Source organism: Rhinichthys klamathensis, unplaced genomic scaffold (assembly GCF_029890125.1).
Source record: "Rhinichthys klamathensis goyatoka isolate OS25496 unplaced genomic scaffold, OSU_Roscu_1.1 h1tg000230l_1, whole genome shotgun sequence".
Lineage (NCBI taxonomy): Eukaryota > Metazoa > Chordata > Actinopteri > Cypriniformes > Leuciscidae > Rhinichthys > Rhinichthys klamathensis.
Genome location: NW_026606754.1, coordinates 1,467,916 through 1,488,408, shown reverse-complemented (window position 1 = coordinate 1,488,408; position 20,493 = coordinate 1,467,916). Strand labels below are relative to the sequence as shown.

Sequence of the window (20,493 nt, the reverse complement as noted above, 5' to 3'; positions counted from 1 at the left end):
AAAAAAACATCATTAAACAAATGTAAATATCTTACTGTCAGACAAAACAAGCACGGCAAATGATGTAAAGGTGATTGACAATAGTCAACATTAGTTTAGCTTATATCATTTTAGATGTAATTTATTATAAAATCGTGTTCCAACCCTGTAAGACCTTCGTTCATCTTCGGAACACGAATTAAGATATTTTTGATGAAATCTGAGAGCTGGATCACTCCTCCATACTAGTCCATAGGCTTCTTCAGGGATTGAACTTGCCGGCCTCGAAAAGTTATTAAAGACATCGTTAAAATAGTCCAAGTGACTACAGTGGCTCAATCTTAAGTTTATCAAGCGACGAGAATACTTTTTGTGCGCAGAAAAACAAACAAAAATAACGACTTTATTTCAACTATTCATTTCCTTCTCTGTGGGCCTCGAGTCAGTTAACGTAGTGTGATTCCGTAGAGCTACGTCACACGTAGGCTCACTATTGGCCGACGCTGGTCATGTGCGCGATGCGTGTGACGTACAACAACAGAAGCTTACGCTGTTACACTAGTGAACTGACTCGAGGCCCACAGAGAAGGAAATGAATAGTTGAAATAATGCCGTTATTTTTGTTGTTTTTTGCGCACAAAAGTATTCTCGTCGCTTGATAAACTTAAGATTGAGCCACTGTAGTCACTTGGACTATTTTAACGATGTCTTTAATAACTTTTCGAGGCCGGCAAGTTCAATCCCTGAAGAAGCCTATGGACTAGTATGGAGGAGTGATCCAGCTCTCAGATTTCATCAAAAATATCTTAATTCGTGTTCCGAAGATGAACGAAAGTCTTACGGGGTTGGAACAACATGAGGGTGAGTAATTACTGACAGAGTTTACATTTTTGGGTGAACTAACCCTTTAAAGGCAGGGTATAGGCGATTTGTCCCAGAAACATTTTTTGTTGTTGTTTTCTCATTATTGTTCAGCATTTTCTCCTTAAAACTGCAGTGAACCAAACACCACAAACGTTTCTGACGTCACAAACTACCTTGCAACCAATCAGATCAACGTGTGATCGTCAACGAGTGGATCTCTGAGCTGAGTGAGTGAGTGGAGGCGGGGCTCATTTGCATATTCATAGAACCGGGTATACTAAATGGGGCAAGGGTGTCGAGTTACATTCAAGATATTATAAGGCATGAAAAACATTTTGCAAGGAAAAAACGTTTAAATATTAAATTTAGGTGATTTTTTTGTTCATTATGTCCATTATTATTGTAATGTTATGTGCTTTGAGACATGAGGTGATTTAACGCCGTCTCTCGTGATGCTTCAACCCGATCACACTAAATCCGTCTCTAGTGTGTTTATCGTGTAATTTATACGCGAAAATGAGTTTTTACGTGCATAGGGCATGGGTTTGTTAGGGTAGGTTTAGTAGTAGTGTGGGGTGCGTGTGTATTATACGTTTGGGTAGAATTAGTGGTGTGGGGTGCGTGTGTATTACACGCAAATGAACTGCGTATCAAATGCACGCGAAAACTGCGTATCATATGCACGTAAAAATTCATTTTCGCGTATAAATTGCACGATAATACACAAAGCGTGCTATAAAGACGCATTTACGTGAGAACAGGCTGGATGCTTTGCAGACTCTGTGTGTGTTCATGTGTTTTGAAGGAGGCGTGACTTTGGAGACGCTCTGAAGGGAGGGTGGGATCATATGCTTTCAAAACTAGCTGGCTATTGCTAGCCTCTCTGAAAATCACCCACCCCACCTTTAAATGATGGGGTCCGAGGGTTGGTTTGAGGGGTTTAGAAAAGGTTGACAAACTGTGAGATCTGCTTCCAAGACTATTACACATTCATTAAATATGCATGTAATGACTTTACACCCTACCCTCCTAATTGCTTGTAAAACAATGATAAGCTGTAGAATAAATCTCTGACCTCACAGTTCAGGATTGGGCAACATGGAAATTGTTAGCTGGATTGTGGTGGGCAGCGCAGAAGTCAATTTTGAGGCAGTCCCAGTCTACTGGATCCACCTGCGAAGACCTGCTCACTGACATTGGCAGGTTGCATTCTGGGAATCCATCTGGTGGCTCCACAGACAGGAGGAAACCTGCTAATTAGCTCTCTCTGTAAAGGGGCTGGGTCGAAGCGAATTCCCAGCTGTCATTAAACATACTCGGAAAGGGGGAGAAGGAAGAAAAGCACCAGGGATCCAATGCTCTAATTCCTCTTTTTAGAAGAAGAGAGAGCTGAGGATCCGGTTGTGTTTCGATACGCAGAATCTCTGTGAAACGCACCGCAGAGTAAAACGCTGCTTCATTGGGATGTGTGTGCTGTAATGAATTGCTTTATTGTCGCTTTGTGCAGCTTTTGAAAGAGGAAAATCCCTTGGCGTCACCTTTGGCACACCTTCTTTTCAAACCCCCGCAGAGCCTCACGGAGACAGAAGGCTTGAAATCACATGAGGTACTAAAGTAGAGCACAAATAACACAACAGAATATGCAGAAATAAACATAATAGCTCTCCGATGACTGACTTGAACAAACACACACCATAAGTGGCTTCAGTCATTTCGGAGTGAAACATAAAGGCCGGAAAAGCTCCACTTTTGGCGATTAAAGCTCACACACTGAGAATTCTCAATCTCCATTCCCTTGAGAAATTGTGTTTGCACACACGGCCTGCGCAAGCATTCCCATTCAATGATTAAATTACTGTTTTATCCAGGAAACTATAGCAGCCATTCAGATCCAAATGACTTTAATCTCAGCGTTACGGTTGCCCAGTCACCGAGTCGACAGCGACAGCTCGGAATTATAACGCTGATCACATGGCTGCATCCGACCAATCAAATGTTTTCTGAAATGAGAATGAGAATTCTAGGATGCTCCCTACAAAAACAATAAAGCAATTGCAGTAAATAAATATAGAAGAGGAGAGAAATGAAGTGATCTGGATGTAACTGCATTCTCTTGAATAGCTACATATCAAGAAAAAGTTATTTATCATCAGGGCTTGACATTAACACCCGTCGACCCGTGTAGTTCAGCAGTGGCGAGGAACGTGCGATGTAGTGTTGTCAAAAATATAGATTTTTTTATACATTTCGATACTGAAATATCTAAAACGCTTCCAATACTCAACACGCAGAATAGATTACACGACCCCAGCGTCTCTTTCTCTCTCTCTCTCAAACCCTCCTCTCCTCACTCACTCCATTCATTTGCTCCGGATGAATATTGTTGCTGTTACAAGGATTGCATTTTGGTGTGAGATTGTGTGTATTGCGCATAATTTTACTCATTCACGCAGATTTTTTGCTCACACCAAAAATGCAGCACATAAAGCCGCCTCTCAGTAATAAATTAGTTCTTTTTCACTGTTTATTGCACTTAATCATCAGTCAAATACACAAAATAATGTCAAAATGCCGGTCTTTGTGAGTATTCACGTAAACACAGTCAGTTCTGTTTTATATGGAAGCTTGTTTCCGCCACTGAATAAAAAATAAATAAAAAAATAATTGCGACTTTTTATCTCACAATTGCGAGATATGAAGTCAGAATTGTGAGAAATAAAGTCCCAATTGCGAGATATAGTCGCAATTCTGAGAAATAAAGTCGCAATTATGAGAAATAGTCGCAATTGCGAGATATAGTCGCAATTCTGAGAAATAAAGTCGCAATTATGAGAAATAAAGTCCCAATTGCGAGATATAGTCGCAATTCTGAGAAATAAAGTTGCAATTATGAGAAATAAAGTCGCAATTGCGAGAAAAAAGACAGAATTGCAACTTTTTATCTCACAATTCGGACTTTTTTTCACACAATTGCGAGTATACATCTCGCAATTCTGACTTTAACCTTAACACATAATTGCGAGTTTATATCTCGAAATTCTGACATCTTTTCTCAGAATTGTGAGATATAAACTCGCAATTGCGAGTTATCAGGCCAATTCTAAGGGGGGAAAAAGACTAATTCCCCCCCCCCCCTCAGAATAGTTTATATCTCACAATTCTGACTTAACAACACGCAATTTCGACTTTATATCACGCAATTCTGACTTTATATCAATCAATTCTGACTTTATATCTCGCAATTCTGACTTTATATCAATCAATTCTGACTGTATATGTCGCAATTCTGACTTTATATCAATCAATTCTGACTGTATATGTCGCAATTCTGACTTTATATCAATCAATTCTGACTTTATATCTCGCAATTCTGACTTTATATCAATCAATTCTGACTTTATATCTCGCAATTCTGACTTTATATCAATCAATTCTGTCTTTATATCTCGCAATTCTGACTTTATATCAATAAATTCTGACTGTATATGTCGCAATGACTTTAAAACACGCAATTGCGACTTTATATCACGCAATTCTGACTTTATAACCTGCAATTGCGACTTTATATCAATCAATTCTGACTTTATATCTCGCAATTCTGACTTTATATCACGCAATTCTGACTTTATAACACGCAATTCCGATTTTATATCACGCAATTCTGACTTTATATCGCGCAATTCTGACTTTATATCACGCAATTCTGACTTTATAACACGCAATTCCGATTTTATATCACGCAATTCTGACTTTATATCGCGCAATTCTGACTTTATATCACGCAATTCTGACTTTATAACCTGCAATTCTGACTTTATATCAATCAATTCTGACTTTATATCAATCAATTCTGACTTTATATCTCGCAATTCTGACTTTATAACACGCAATTGCGATTTTATATCACGCAATTCTGACTTTATATCTCGCAATTCTGAGAAATAAAGTCAGAATTGCGAGATGTAAACTCGCAATTGTGAGAAAAAAAGTCAGAATTGTGAGATAAAAAGTCGCAATTACCTTTTTTATTTTTCATTCTGTGGCGGAAACAAGCTTCCATAGTTTTAAGTGATTGTAAACAGTTGAGAAAGAAAACGCATGTGTAACAGTATAATGGATCTGTGTGTCAGCTCTTAAAGTGACAGACGCCTAATAAACCTGCTGCCAAATTATGAGATAATATTTAAAATATCTATATGGCAGTTTCCCCCCACTATAGTGATGCCAAAATTGTGGCCAGTAAAGATATTGAGTGGCTAGTGACTGTAAGAACACTAGCCAAAGCCCTGTTTGTCAGCATAGTCATTTTTCTTTGTTTCCCTGGTTCATATTCATATATCTGCCGGCTAGGGGTAGCTGTCACATGGGCAAGTTGTCAAAAGCTTTATACCTCGGTCTTTTATGCAAATGCTTTTTCATAAAAAGAGGTTGGGGCAAGTTGTCACCATTGTTTTAAAGTTCATTAATTATAATTTATCCTGCCCAACAAAGATTTGTACAAAGTGTTACAGCTTGCCCCAGGCTCCCATATAAAGCACACATCAATTAGTCCCAATCAGATTGCTTTAGTGCTTGTGTTATTTTGCTATTCTGTTTTTTATATTGCCTTATTGGTTTTATATTGTGGAAATGCAATTCACATAATTCAATAGCAAAAAGCTCTCTATAGATGTCCTGGAAAGCAGGGTTACTCACACCCCCTCTCTTGCATGTGTGTGTGCACTTCTGGTTTCCTAGTAACCCGCGCCAGTGCTGGCGTTCCCGAACACTCAAGCGTGTCCGCGCAGCGCGCACTCGTGAAGCTCGTGTGGGGAGCTCACGAACACGCAGGACCAGAGCATCAGGAACATACACGCAGGAAAAACACGGGAATGTGACTGGAGTGTAAAGGATGAAGGATGCGTTCGCTGGAAAAGGTCACACGAAATGCATGAAGAGCAGTGGGAGGAAATCTTAACGCAACTGCAACGGATTACCAATAACACACACGTATAAAGGCTTCTTTTTTTTTGAGGGAACATGAATACCAGGAATGGGGGATTTGATATTTCACCAAAGCAGGTGAGTTGTTTATGTGGATAATGGTTGTTTATGAGGATAAGTTATTAGTCACCATACGAACAGTCTTGAGAAGGCTATAGCACCGCTATATGTCTTATCACAAGATCTCTCGTGCCAGGATTGCCACTTGACAATTGGTGAACTTGAGTGTTGCTTGTGTCTGTGGTGTGGAGATGTGCGGTTCTGTAGATGAAGAACAGCTGAAGTCAACTAGACAGGCTGTGATGCTGGTAAAAGTAACAGGAGGTGAGGATGAGGATCTCTTGCACTTGTTACACCCCATCTGCACTGCCAGCGAGCGACGCGACAAAACTAGAACGCCCCCCCCCCCAAAAAGCGCGGCGTTCTAGTTGCGTCGCGTCCTGCTGCTCGCCTAAAAAAGTCTTTGATTGGTCGCCGTCGGGATCCCATCCGCAAGCTCGAGAGACGCGTCGCGTCCTGTCGCGCGCTAGAGGTCTGGACGGCTGCGGTGATTTGAATAGTTGTGTCGCGTCGCTACAGATGGCGTGTTATTTTAAGCGTCTTCCATGACGCGTTCATGTTACGCATGGATTCCATTACGAGCTGATGAATAGATTCATGTTTTGTCTTTGAGACTACTGTAAATTTAATGTCAATTTTTTACAGTTAATTCACAGTTATGTGGACAGTTTGAATAATAATTATAAAATCCAGGGTGTTTTGAAGCTTTTCCATGCATACCCATAAATGCAACATGCCTATGGGTAGCAGATTAACTTTTTTAACCATCTATTTTTTTTATTTTATTTTTTTTATTTACATATTTGTATAAGGGAAAGTGTATATCTTGGGTCTGTAACTGGTCTCCATTTCCTTTAGGTTTCTTTTTAAATTTAATTAAAATGGCAAATATGGTCCTGCTGTGTGACAAATACATTTTTTAAAAGTACAAATATGCCATGTAGCCTCAGCTAATATGAGCTCATAAAAACTGCATGTATAGAAATTATAGAAGAATTTGAAAAAAATGTAGCTTGAAATAGATTTAAATGAATTATAGCATGTCACACCATGGGGTACTTCTAAATCATTTACTAGCAGCTACCCACATTCAACAAATGCTTTCTGTGTGGTTGCTTCATATGAACAAAACTACAGCATTATTAAATAATGACATGCTATACTGACTGGTGTTAGTGCTGCTCATATTTTCATTTAAGACAGCTTTAATGGCTTTACAGTTTTTAGACTGTAAAACTGCAGTTTAAAAGACTTGGGTGATGATTTGCACTGAATTACAAAGCAAAGAGCGAGAGAGAGAGAGAGAGAGAGAGAGAGAGAGAGAGAGAGAGAGAGAGAGAGAGAGAGAGAGAGAGAGAGAGAGAGAGAGAGATGTGCCTTGGAGTTGTCATGGTGATTTGGTGAATAAGCAATTGTCCGTAAAGGCGACGCATTAAAAGGGTTTGCTGTTGCCATTGCCATATCAGTGAAGAGCATATTTCAGCTCGGGTTAGAGTTGGGTTCGGGCTATAGGCTTATTTCGCTGTGAGACAATACATTGCAACTTAAGTGATTGTGATTGGTGGAAGTGAGCCTGGAAGTGGATGGTATCTCCAAAGAAAGCCTAATTCCGTAGCCCTGCCATTCACGCTGGTTTATCCTGTGTTTTTACGCAGAGAACCTGTTTATGTGCTCTGGCATTTAGTGTCTTGAAGGATTATGCACGCTCCTGCTTTTGAATTTCCTCTCTCTACCAATGTCTTTATTGGTATTTTGGCCTCGTACACTGGTATTTCTGAAGCAGCCGCTGATTTAAATCCGTTCTGAATGACACATCCGAGATCTGAGCTCTTTGTGACGTCTGCTAAAGAACTAAAGAAACAAGTTGTTAGAAATATGTTGGTCTTTTTCATACAGACCAGATAAATCCAGAACAACTTTGTTTCTAACTTATAGCCGGCACTTGGACCGTCACATTTATTCCTAAACTGCAAAAAATAGTAATAATAACAACCTGTTTGTAAACACTATTTGTGTATTGTTTTCTAGTTAACAAAAATATCTGAACATGCTTTAAACAAGATAAATGCACAATAAAAGAAAAATGCATAAGATATTAATACTTGTTTTCAGGGTAGAGTTTTCGAGTAGAGTATGAACTTGCATAGAAAAAATGTCATTAAGGGTAAGAACAATTAACATGTAGTCTCTAAAAAAACAAGTCTTAAAGGGATATTTCACCCAAAAATTGAAAATGCTATCCTCATTTACTCACCCTCAAGTTGTTCCAAACCTGCATGAGTTTCTTTCTTCTGCTGAACACAAAAGGAGATATTTTGAAGAATGTCGGTAACCAGACAGTTTTTGGACCCCATTGACTTCCATTGTATTATTATGTTTTGTTTCATAATATGGAAGTCAATGAAAGAAATCCAGGGTGGATGGATTTGGACTTAAGGGTGAGCAATGGTTTTTGGGTTAACTATCCCTTTAATATCTTATGCAGTTTGGTATCCTATTTTAAAGATATTTAGATCTTTTTTTATTGAAAAATTAGACAAAATTGCTGCTTTTTGCTGTTAACTAGAGCATATGTTGATCCTGAAATAACAGCTAATCATCTAATTCAATTTTATGGTAAGGTTATTGGTAGGATTTGAACATTCACATCCTTATTATGGCGAGGTTATTTACCAGTAAAGCATTTGGCAAAATCGCCGTCACCCTTTCCCCCAGTTTGATGTATAATGATCAAAGGGATTTCGCTTCATGTTCAATACATCTTGAATATGCTATACTGGAACAAATCATTGCTAGTAGCAATTGGGTTTTCCTGTCTTTATTGTTACTACAATTTTCCATACACTGAATGATGGGAACACTTTGATGTCATGCTTGAAAACAGAAAACAAGAGAAGCCCTATAGCATCAATCCTGCTGCCGTAGTCTTTCACTGTTAGATCAAATCAGGTGATCTATTCTCCGAGTCACCTTTGCTGACCTCCGTGGTTGAAAAACACTGGACTGTTGCCATCACTCAGATGAAGGTCACTCTGACGACAGTAACTCATCTGCCTCTGTGCTTCAGCTGAAAGTGTCTGAACGCTGAATATAACCGGAAGCAAACTGTGGTTTTCTGGCAGTTTACCTGCGGAATCTGAACCGACTGAAACATCTTGATAAACTCTTTTAATGGATGAGAAAAAAACACTCTTTATATATGGTAACACTTTACAATAAGGTTCATTAGTTAACATTAGTTAATATATATACTAACATGAACCATGAGCAATACATTTGTTACAGTATTATTTATTAATCTTTGTTAACGCTATTTAATACAAATACAGCCGGTCATTGTTAGTTCATGTTAGTTCATGTATTAGTAAATGTTGAAATTAACATTAACAAAGATTAATAAATGCTGTAGAAGTGCAGTTCATTGTTAGTTCATGTTAACTACTGTTATTTCACGGCTCTGTGGAATACTTGATTCTGATTGGTCAATATCGCCATCCGGCAGTATTTTATTCCCAGATAAGCTTAGGAACGGTTTTTTTCTTCGTGGAAGTTTTGCAATATGGTGAGCTAATAAAATATTAAAACTCAGTCACATCAATATTTTGTGAACAGTTATTTAAATATGCCATCCAGTATCATCGACTCGCTCTCTCTTGTTCCATACAAACGCTCTGCTGCCATTTTGTGACTATTGTTTTGTACACTGTTGGATTATAAAATACAAACAGGTACGATTTTAAAACAGTTCAATCTGAAATCAGTATCTCTTATCTCCATAATTATTTATGTGGTGAAATGTTGCGTAATAAGTATGAGTGTATACCTTATCGCTTAAATGTCTATCTAGTTTGAACTTGCCGCGCTGCAACGGCTCTCTCCGCGGAAGCTTTGCATTTAAACTCAGATCCCAGATCAATATCTCGTGTCGAATAATTTATACTTATGTGGCAAGTAGCCGTGTAATAAGCGGGATCATATACATCCAGCCGGTTGTTCTTCAGGCTCCCGTCGGGGTCCTCATCACCCTGTCGGGGTTTATTCTGAGAGAACAACAGGCTGGATGTACATTATCCCTTACTTAACTAACGAACCTTATTGTAAAGTGTTACCATATATACACTCACCTAAAGGATTATTAGGAACACCTGTTCAATTTCTCATTAATGCAATTATCTAATCAACCAATCACATGGCAGCTGCTTCAATGCATTTAGGGGTGTGGTCCTGGTCAAGACAATCTCCTGAACTCCAAACTGAATGTCAGAATGGGAAAGAAAGGTGATTTAAGCCATTTTGAGCGTGGCATGGTTGTTGGTGCCAGACGGGCCGGTCTGAGTATTTCACAATCTGCTCAGTTACTGGGATTTTCACGCACAACCCTTTCTAGGGTTTACAAAGAATGGTGTGAAAAGGGAAAAACATCCAGTATGCGGCAGTCCTGTGGGCGAAAATGCCTTGTTGATGCTAAAGGTCAGAGGAGAATGGGCCGACTGATTCAAGCTGATAGAAGAGCAACTTTGACTGAAATAACCACTCGTTACAACCGAGGTATGCAGCAAAGCATTTGTGAAGCCACAACACGCACAACCTTGAGGCGGATGGGCTACAACAGCAGAAGACCCCACCGGGTACCACTCATCTCCACTACAAAAAGGAAAAAGAGGCTACAATTTGCAAGAGCTCACCAAAATTGGACAGTTGAAGACTGGAAAAATGTTGCCTGGTCTGATGAGTCTCGATTTCTGTTGAGACATTCAGATGGTAGAGTCAGAATTTGGCGTAAACAGAATGAGAACATGGATCCATCATGCCTTGTTACCACTGTGTAGGCTGGTGGTGGTGGTGGTGTAATGGTGTGGGGGATGTTTTCTTGGCACACTTTAGGCCCCTAAGTGCCAATTGGGCATCGTTTAAATGCCACGGCCTACCTGAGCATTGTTCCTGACCATGTCCATCCCTTTATGGCCACCATGTACCCATCCTCTGATGGCTACTTCCAGCAGGATAATGCACCATGTCACAAAGCTCGAATCATTTCAAATTGGTTTCTTGAACATGACAATGAGTTCACTGTACTAAAATGGCCCCCACAGTCACCAGATCTCAACCCAATAGAGCATCTTTGGGATGTGGTGGAACGGGAGCTTCGTGCCCTGGATGTGCATCCCACAAATCTCCATCAACTGCAAGATGCTATCCTATCAATATGGGCCAACATTTCTAAAGAATGCTTTCAGCACCTTGTTGAATCAATGCCACGTAGAATTAAGGCAGTTCTGAAGGCGAAAGGGGGTCAAACACAGTATTAGTATGGTGTTCCTAATAATCCTTTAGGTGAGTGTATATATATATATATTCCAGACACACGATAAGCCCTTTCGTTTGATAGCTTAATGGGTGTCATGGAATTATCACATTTCACCCAAAAATCACAACAAAAAAATGAAATAATATTTTGCATGACAGAAAATGAAGCCTATTGTTAGGACCTTACTTGAAAATGTCAAGGATAATCTTCACTACAAAAGCGTCCAACAATTGTTTGTTCAAAATGTACAAAATATTGATAGACAATATGCTGCCCATTTCTCTTGCAAAACCTATTGTACTCGAGTTCCTTTATTTGTTTAAACTATTTTAAGTTGCTCTTTTTCACAGCAGCCCAGCAGTGATGCATACACATCAGCGTAAATAGCAGAGAAAGATAATAGGCTTGATTTTACAGATCATTTCAGCTTCCATATTCCTTTTGCTTTTATTCAGAGCTGGATTGAATGCCTCTCTGTGAGGATGTGAGCTGCTCTTGCCATTTGAAAGGACTGTTGGTACGCTCTTGTTTTAACTTGCATGCGAATGCATTTGTATAAAGCACACTCGCATGCACATGCTTAATAGCCATTTCAAAGATTTAATGTCGAGCAGTAAATCTTGCACACATGTCTTTCAAAATGTCTCCTCGTGTCCTCTACAAAACCCCTGAGATTGTCTGTCAACCAGACAGGTCAGTCCAGGCTTATTACAACGGAAAAGGATTTTTAAAGGAGCTTTAGGCATTTGTTGGATGCAACAAAACAATTTGGCAATTCAAATCTTTTAGAATAAACTAGGGAGTGTGTAGAAACAGGTTTGATTAAAGGCTAAACGGGAAAAGTCCTGTTGAAAAGATAAGCCTACATATCCACTTCATATGAGTCTCTTGGCAAGCGAGATGCCACTGAAAAGCAACAGGAATGGAATCTAAATGTTCTCGGCCAGCATTCCTCTGACCTTGCCTCAAAAGATCTCTTATACTCTCATAAAGCAGACTAAAGCACTGCACTTCTCAAAAGGACAAGGACGCCTTTATACCAGGCTCCTGATTTCTGATCTATTTACCAAAGAGTAGGACAAATGACCTTGCATCAGCTATTTTGCAGAGTTATACAAACGTGAAGGTTCTGCTTTTGTTCAAACGCCCGACATGACTGCAGGTTACAAGCTGCGTCAAAAGTGTGAGGCCACAGAGAAACAAATCAATTAGAGGACAGAAATTGAATAGGCATTTAAAATATTAAAGTCCCCCTGTGGTGAAAATCACGTTTTTAATGTGGTTTATGTCTATGTGGTGTTTTTAATACGCTTTAAGACAAACCATGTGTAAGTTCATAAGTCGACAGCATTGCTGAGTATTTTCTGCTTAAAACTGCAGTGAACCAAAGACAGTCTCAAAAACACGGTTTGAAATCGCTGGTGTTTCTGACGTCACAAACGACCTTGTAACCAATCAGGTCAACATGTGATCGTCAACCAGTGGATCTCTGAGCTGAGGGAGTGAGTGGAGGCGGGGCTCATTTGCATGTTCATAGAACCGCGCATACTAAATGAGGCAAGGGTGGCATGAAAGGGAGGCATGAAAAACTTTTAAATATGTAATTTTGGTGACAAATATGAGTTTAAAGGGATACAATGAGTACAGGGGCACTTTAATAATTGTTCATTCAAAGACAAATTAGTGCTCAACAGGAGATGCAGAGGAAAGACATGTACTGTACAAATATATATATATTTTTTAAAATCTTGATTGAATCATATTGCGGTTTTTGAGTCACGGATCGAATAATTTTTCGGATCAGCAAAAATTAAACGCTGTCACTTTAAGACCGAATGCACGGATCCAATATAATGATACACATCTGATTTCTTTCTGAATAGTTTTTGTTCACTTAAAGGGATAGTTCACTCAAAAATAAAAATGGTTTCATCATTTACTCATGTTGTTCCAAACCTATATGAGTTTCTTGGGTATATTTTGAAGAATTTGAGTAACCAGACAGTTGAAGGTAGCCATTGAATTCCATAGTATTTCTATCAATGACTCTGGGTCCAACAACTGTTTGGTTCCCAACATTCTTTAAAATATCTTATTTTGTGTTCAGAAGACGAAAGAAACTCATACAGATTTGGAACAACTTGAGGGTGAGTAAATGATGACGAATTTTTAATTTTTGGGTGGACTATTCCTTTAAGACTTTAAGTGTTACGAAAACATTTGCAGTGACTGGTATTTTGACATTATTTTGAGACAGTTCAAGTGAAAGGAGATGCAAAAGAGGAATCAATTTGTGGGGCCTGGTCCGTACAGATCACGGATCAACTACAATCCGTTTAACCACCACACACACACACACACACACACACACACACACAGTGAATCTGGTCTGCAATATGATTGGATAATCCATGTTTAAAGGTGTTGCAACCGGGCTTTTTGTTCTTCACTAACAACAAGTGAAGAAACTAATATCCTTTAAAAGTCAGTGTATTTAACCTGTACTACATTATAGTAACTTAGCAACTTAGCAACTTAGCAACTCTATAGCAACTATAGAGTTAGTTTAATAAAATATTCATTGGCAAAATAATAGTTTACTGCACTCTAAACAATGCTGGGTTGTTTGAACCCAAATTTGGGTAATATATTTTTAACCCAACATTTGGGTTTGTCCGTATTTGACCCAAATTTGGGTTGAAACAACCCAGCATTTTTTAGAGTGTGTGATGTATTAATAAATGCTAATTTAATTTACTTACTGAGCTTTGGATTCTTCTATCAGATTGCTGTTTTTTTATGAATTAATGCAACATACAGAACAAGTGGTTATGGGGGTTATACGCACTTGTATTATACATCTCTTCACTATGGTAAAATCACTGCAATGCTTCAAGTTTTTATTCTAAGGTTGTGGAATACATATGGGAGTATTTAACATTCATATTTTTACAAAGACTATTCATAGAATATTGAAACTGTATGCCGTGGACAGAGAATATTGATTGCATCATCATTTAGTTCAATTAGTTCACTCATTATACCACATAAAACTCAAAGAGCAGCGCTAGAGTAGACCTTAAATCAGTGTGACAGCATATTACACACCATGGCAGTGAGAGCCTCTTATTGGTTGTTTCATGCTTAGAAGAGACGGCTCTAAAAATGCATCATGCTCCATCTATCTGAGAGAGAGAGAGAGGAACAAATACACTAAGAAAACTAGAGCTACTCTATAGAGAACAAGAGAGATGGAGACAGTTCCATAATGACAGCATTGTGTGTGTGTGTGTGTGTGTGTGTGTGTGTGTGTGTGTGTGTGTATACATGCGTATTGTGATGATAGCCCAACAGAGGTTGAGCTTGTGTTTTATATATTTATATATTTGATGTTAAGGACAGCGCAGACATTGTGCTCTGGAGTTCTTTGGATAAATGAACAGAGATAAGGCCTTGCGAGGCTCTTCCCAGAGGCTATCATTGATTCCTCAGGGCAGCCTTTTAAGAAGCTTAGTAAAAGCTGCTAGCAGGAAGAGCATGTAGAATAGCACAAATGGGCCACATCTGAACGCCTCCATCAACCTATATGTGGGTCACGACCATTAGGGATTTAATAGCACTTCTTTTCTTCATCCTTTTGTTAATTTTATATGGTCGTAATGGGTAGCACACTGTAAAAGAAATCCTGTTCAATTTACTGTTGAAAACGGGCTGCTGTGGACTAGAAACCCGTGCATGAGAATGTTTCAGGCACTATGTAATGGCAGTTTGGCGAATTGTATATTTCACAGCTCATAATACGTTCCATTAACTAATAGAATGTTAATATGCCATCTACTTGAACTAGTAAAGTCTGCTATAAATTAAACATTTCAGAATCAACCATGGCTAATACACATTATTATTATATTACCCACACAAACACAAAACATATATCACACTACAGAAATGCAATAATACATATAAAGTAAAAAGATGTTACAAAAAACACTTTACATAACTGTTTTAAGAATAGTACAATTAAAAAAAAAAATTTAAATATGATGCATCACACAATGACTTCTGGTAACGTAATTTTAGTTACATTTTTTCAAATACTAGGTATTTCTTAAACTATTAAATTATAATAATAATGTATGTCAGTCTACTTGAATGATCTTCCAATGGGGTAAGACAAATAATCTTGTTTCTGATGTTTTAATTAAGACGTCTTGTCTTACCCCATTGGCTTTTTTTTTTAGAAAACAAGACATAATATCTTTATATGTCATTTTACTCATCTAGTAAATGCGTCTTGATTTAAGATGTATTTTATATTTGGTCTGGAAACGATAAAATACTAGAAAACTAAGAAAAATGTCAGTGTATATATCAAAATATGTAAATGTGAACAGCTTTATTGGACATTCAGCTGTACAGTATATTTGACCAAAATACAGTAATTAGGAGAGAAAACAGATGTAAAGTGTTGACGGTTTGGCGCATTACGTCAGCTAGGGACATTTACTGACTTTTTGAGCAGGCTTTAGCTATTTACAATAGACAATAGTTGGCAACGCTGAACTATGGTGGAAGCAGAAACTTCATTTCCCAGAATGCTCTACTTCAAACTCTGTCAGACAGCATGAAGCAGCTTGCAAGATGGAAACCGTTCACACAAAACAATTAAAATCATGAATTAGAAGAGAACCGATTCTTCAATTCTTTGAATTTTTGCCAAACCCTGGGAAGGAAGAGACAAAACAAGTGAAGGATGAGTGATGTAAGTGCGATCCTGAAGACTTGACAGCAATGTGCGTAATGGGTTTTACCTTAGGCATAGAGTTTTAAAGGCTCCAGTGTTTCAGATCTGTCGCTGGAGTCAGACTGTTATTTTTCACGTCATCTTTTCTGTTCACAGTTTTAAACCAAGGTCAAGTTGTACCTACAACCCATTATTGAGGAATTAACATACACAAGCCACCAAACCTTGTCAAATAACGTTTGAAAGCAGAAGGTCAGGCCAGGTGAATTAGAAAACAGGGTGATAAATGAGAGCGTTCTGTCTCGCGTATGTTAGCGGCGTGAGATGTTTGAGATCTGGGCTGTGGATTATTGAAGTCTCTGGTCAGCCAGAGCGTTTGCTCCAGGGTCAGAGAGTGCAGAGAGATTCGCTCGCTGCTCGGTTCGCAGTGGCCAGCAGGGTTACCCAACACATCAAGCCCACACTCCATCACATACAGAGACTGTTTACTGAACACTAACTCAGCTGTGATAGAAGTGGGAGGGTGAGACCTTTGAAGTAAATATGTGCTAAAATAACCCATCGTCTGCATTCAGGGGGTTTATGTGACGTACTTGTTGCATTAGGAGGATTGGTGTTTGACAGATGATCTGACCCCTTAATGGTATGGATTGGATGTCAAATAAGTGCTGACGTGGTTTTCACTATTACTATTTGTCACACATACACAGTAAAGCAGTACAAGACTACAAAAATGTTACTGTAAAAACCTGTAAATGGTAAGTATAGGGTGTATAGGGTGAAAAAACTGTAATAAATGAGACATTTCGTGTAATTTTACAGTTTTTGGAAGTGAAAAACAACAAGTCATCTTATAATTTAGAGTTAAAATCCATAAATTGGCATTCCCGGAAATTCCTTTGTGACTGATCACATTTGAAATAATTGTTTCTTTTTAGTTTTTTGTTACATCGAATGTGTCACATCTGGTTTAGGTTTTGGTTATGTTCATGCTTTTGTCACAGTCATGAATCATGTGACTCCCTGTTCCCTCATGTGATCTTCCTTTGTTTCGTGTATTTTGTTCTGATTTGTTCATTGTTTGATTACTCGGTGTATCTTGATTAGCATTAGTCTTTCTTAGTCCTAAAGCTCTCTTGTTTCCATTGTCTTTTGTCCAGTTTGCATAACATCGGGAAACGTGAAAATTATAGGAATTGTGACAAATCTGGACTTCTGAAACGGTGGAGCATATTCCTCTAAAATGTGTTGCAAATGAAAGTGAAAGATTTCAGCTATCTCACAAATTAGATTAATAATATATCTCTTCAGGTGCTATTAGGAAATGGGTTAATGCAATCAAAAGTATATGAGGAATTCTTTAAGTATCTAAAAAGGACAGAAATAATGGATTGAATATACAAGTTGTTTTTTTATCTTTTCTTTTCTTTCATTTCCTATATTCCCTTGTCATAGACTTAGATAGTTAAACGATGTACTCCAGACCAGTAGGTGGCGCAAATGCACCTTTGTTCATGTAATCTGCTGATGGCGAGTCTTTGTTTGTGGTCAAGTTGGGTTAAGTCACGGTCTGGTTAAGTTGATTTGTATCCATTTACGTTTGTTTAAATAAACTGCGCATGGGTTTTCACTTCAACTCACCTTCAGTGGACTGTTCGTTACAGAATGGTGTTAAATGAATTGCATTATTTCAGTGTTTGTGTTACGATGATGGTGTTTGTGTGTACCTTCTATGTGTTAGTATTTACCTCAGCTTGTTGGAAAGGAAATTGTGATGAGCTTTGTTCTGCTAACTATAGCTGCAAGTTTTTTTGTTTTTTTTTACATGGTATTTATGTGCTTATCTGATAAGACATGCGCATAAACTATGATTGAAACCCGTTTACCGAATAAATCACTCTATGCCCAACAAAACAGCCTGGTGACTTTGCCTCAGCAGAGGCTGTGATTGGATAACTGGGCCAACCAGCGGACCAATCGCATCGCAGCATTTCAGATATTGGTTGGGTGGATCTGAAACGCACGAGTCAAAGTCTGTCATCAAAATGATTTGGTTTAATTCACTAAAGCGTCTCACACGATTGCGTTCGCAAACACCAGCATCCGAACACGAGAACATGACAGTGTTTATTGTGTTTCATCTGATGCTCTGAGACTCCTTTATGATGGAGGGAAAAACTTCCACAGTGATTTATTCACAAATATTGTATGCAATATTCCAAACACTCAGATTAACATATGTAACCACATTTTGTTAGGACTGCTTGTATTTTATACAGATATTGTAAAAATCTAGTATTATGAATCACATTTTGACCTTTAGTATGACCTGTAGACTTCATCAAATCAAGTGTACACCATCTAATTTCCATTCATATGACAGCATTAATAATTAAATGTTCGGTGTTCCTTCTGGACTCCCAGAGATGAACACTCAGCTGCAAGATAACTCGCTTCTCTTCCACATGCAATATTTATGTATTTCAATCATTACACTGACCCTGATTTACTCCCACTATCACATTAATTTTGAGTACACATATTTTACTTGAGTACATATAGGGTCATTCCATCTCAAGGTTGTCCACAAATTGTAAAGCTGGTTTTTATTTTTTATATGTAAAATATATGTACTAAAAACTAATGTCATGATAGTGGAAATCCAGAAAGGGCTTCCACACAGTTAATTTTGCTCAGTTTTTGAGCGATAACTTAAAACTGGTGGTTTTGCAATATCAATACATAGAAGTAATCTCTCAAAAAAAAATCAAGAAAATTAAAATGGTCAAGGAGCATTCACTGGACCACTTTAGATGGATTGGCCCTATATGTGATTATTATTTATTTATGTTTATGTTTCATGGTACTAAGAGTCACTGGGCCTTAAACATAAAATGCAAGCAAAATTAATGTTTGTGAAAATCGTTTCTAAGCACAGCAGTTTACACAAGAATGGTTTTGTGATCCGTTTACACCGTGTTCATAAAGCATTCTTAAAGTCCCCCGGTGGAGAAAATCAAGCTTTTAAAGTATGCTTTACGACAAACCGAGTTACATTCAAGACATTCTAAGGCATGAAGAATATTTTTTTCAAGGAAAAATGTCATTTTGGTGATCAAAGATGAGTTTTAAGGGGTACAATTATTGACTACAGGGGGACTAAGAACGTGTTTGCGATTTACATAGGAATTCTTTGTGTTTGTGTTCCATAAAAAGGCCTAAGATAAGGTGCCTCTAAAGTTAATAAAAGTGGTAACACTTCTTGATAGTTTGTAGCTAGTAGCATTGATGCGTCTTCCAGCAAAGTCTATTTTTAACTAAGGCCAGGTTGGCAAGGCCTTTTTAAAGACAGTCCTTGTCCTTTATGAAGCTTACAGCCCATCTGTGCACCACCTCGCTTATTAGAGTAGCCTATTCCCCTGTGACCGCACCACCATATCAGCATAAAGAGCACAGAATATTAATAAGACATCAATCTGTCACATGCTAAGGCGTGTAAATGAACGTGTGAAATGAGTTCTTGTTTTTTTCTGATTAGCTGGATTGATCTTTAGAGAGACGAGTTGCCCAGAATTCGCCCTAATTTGGCACAAACTCAAGTTTGAGTTTGTGCCCCAAATTTCCTTAGGAATATGTTTTAATATAAAATCAAAGAAAGAGCGAACATATGCCAAAAATGTATAATCAATTATGAACCGACCTCCCTGGAAAGCCAAGATGCTAATCATGTTGTTTGTGTTGTGTTTCTCAGTAAATTCATTGTTCAGATGTCATTTTTTCTTTCATAAAGAAAGTTGCACGAGATTTGGAACTGTGAGTGAATCATGATAGAAATGTATTTCTGGGGCGAACGATTGATTTAAAGTGTTCTTGTGCGTATTATAAAACTGCCCAATGAGCCGTTGCTTCTTTAATTAGGTTATTTGTGTTACTGCATATTGAATCTTTAATATCGCCACATATAGAGACTTACCTCGGAATTGAGGTCATTTCAAAAATAGACGGCTGGCTTTGGTCCCTAAGAAGTGTACAGTGATGAATTTGTCGTTATGGGTCAGTGTCACGGTGGCCTGGGTGAAGGAGACAAGGAAATAAAGTCATTACGAGAAATTCCCCAAGCCTCGGTCTGCTTGGCAGAGACAGTGCTGTGTGTCTGGGGAACGCTAGCTTGTGTTTGAATTGTCATCCGAAGAGCAGCTGCATTGTCTCCTGCAATCTCTGTGCCAGAATCAAGCTAAATTGATCAGTCTATCAGGACTTGCCTTGAAACATGTAATTTGCAAAAACAGAAATCAGGTACTGTATTGTAGTCTAAATCCGCTGGCAACCACGCTACTGATCTGAACAAATATGTCATTTGCAGCGTGTGATAATATTTACGCATTATCTTGCATAGGGCGTCTCAAGTATAGGTGAACATGGGAAATAATAATGTGCAAACAGGTGATGCGATTGCTGGATCTTCTCGTTTTGTAACCTAAAGTGTGGCGAATAAAAGGGACGGTATGAAGTGTAGCATAAGAATACTTGTTTTTAATTCACGTAGTTTCACGTA

At 38.3% G+C, this 20,493-nt stretch overlaps 1 protein-coding gene across 3 annotated transcripts in view; it reads left to right on the top strand.

Annotated features, from left to right (window-relative positions):
* The first annotated feature begins 5,609 nt into the window (after nt 1-5,609).
* nlgn3a (neuroligin 3a) overlaps nt 5,610-20,493 on the top strand; it is a 238,617-nt gene continuing 223,733 nt past the window's right edge. For all 3 annotated transcript variants that reach the window (XM_056265197.1, XM_056265196.1, XM_056265195.1), the window contains exon 1: nt 5,610-5,904. The gene's annotated coding sequence lies outside the window, so the exon portion shown is untranslated. The remainder of the gene's footprint in view (nt 5,905-20,493) is intronic.